Source organism: Myotis brandtii, unplaced genomic scaffold, assembly GCF_000412655.1.
Source record: "Myotis brandtii unplaced genomic scaffold, ASM41265v1 scaffold182, whole genome shotgun sequence".
Lineage (NCBI taxonomy): Eukaryota > Metazoa > Chordata > Mammalia > Chiroptera > Vespertilionidae > Myotis > Myotis brandtii.
The window spans coordinates 1509753-1510692 of record NW_005356751.1 but is presented as its reverse complement, the minus strand read 5'-3'; the positions used below and the strand labels follow the sequence as shown (position 1 = coordinate 1510692).

Genomic DNA, 940 nt, shown 5'->3' with positions numbered 1-940 from the left:
ATAACCCGCTTGTGCCGTAGCTTTTGTTTGTTTACCTATCAATTTATCATAACAAGTTCAAAGGACTCGATGCCATGTCTCGCATCAACTACTCCAAGGGTACGTACAATACAAGCCGTGCTATGCGTGCCTCTTTAATAAGTCAGAGGAAATCTATACCAATGAGCCTCTCAGCGGTTCTCAACCTGTGGGTCGCGACCCCCTTTGGCGGTCGAACGACCCTTTCACAGGGGTCGCCTAAGACCATCCTGCATATCAGATATTTACATTACGATTCATAACAGTAGCAGCATTACAGTTATGAAGTAGCAACGAAAATAATTTTATGGTTGGGTCACAACATGAGGAACTGTATTTAAAGGGCCAGAAGGTTGAGAACCACTGCTCTAGCTGCTGCTCATAGCTCCAGAGGGTCGAGGTTAAATATTTCCCCGAGTAGAGAGCGTCGTTCCAGGCTGGAGGGAGGCCTGGTATCCGCAGCTGCTTCCAATGTCTTGCAGATTGTAAAGCTGGGGTTCTGCGCTGAGCTTCTCCCTGTACGCTCGAACTACAACTCCCAGGGTGCCCTGCGACCTGGGAGTGCGCAGGCGCGTGGGTGACGGAGGGGGAACCAGCCTCACAGACAGCGCGGTCGAGTTGGGGTGCTACTGGCGGGCGGGTCCGGCAACTCCCTGGGAGTCAGACGGGCGGGTGCCGGAACCGAGCTGCGGCAGTCCTCGCGGGTCTGTGAAGGAGTCGGTGGCCCCAGCAGGCGCCAGTCAGGTAAGTCCAGCGGGTGCTTTCCAGGAAGTCCGTCTGCGGGCGCGGGCAGGGAGTCGCACCGGCCATGGTGGCTGAGGAGGGAGAGGTTGCTGCTCTTCCAGCCGCCGGCCTGGGTCTTCTTCCCCACGGTCCCTCGCAGGGAGCGGGGGACGCTGAGGGCGACTTTGGTGACCGGGCC

At 57.0% G+C, this 940-nt stretch overlaps 1 protein-coding gene across 1 annotated transcript in view; it reads left to right on the top strand.

Annotated features, from left to right (window-relative positions):
- The first annotated feature begins 582 nt into the window (after positions 1 to 582).
- TMOD3 (tropomodulin 3 (ubiquitous)) overlaps positions 583 to 940 on the top strand; it is a 79429-nt gene continuing 79071 nt past the window's right edge. The window contains exon 1 of the mRNA XM_005863925.2: positions 583 to 762. The gene's annotated coding sequence lies outside the window, so the exon portion shown is untranslated. The remainder of the gene's footprint in view (positions 763 to 940) is intronic.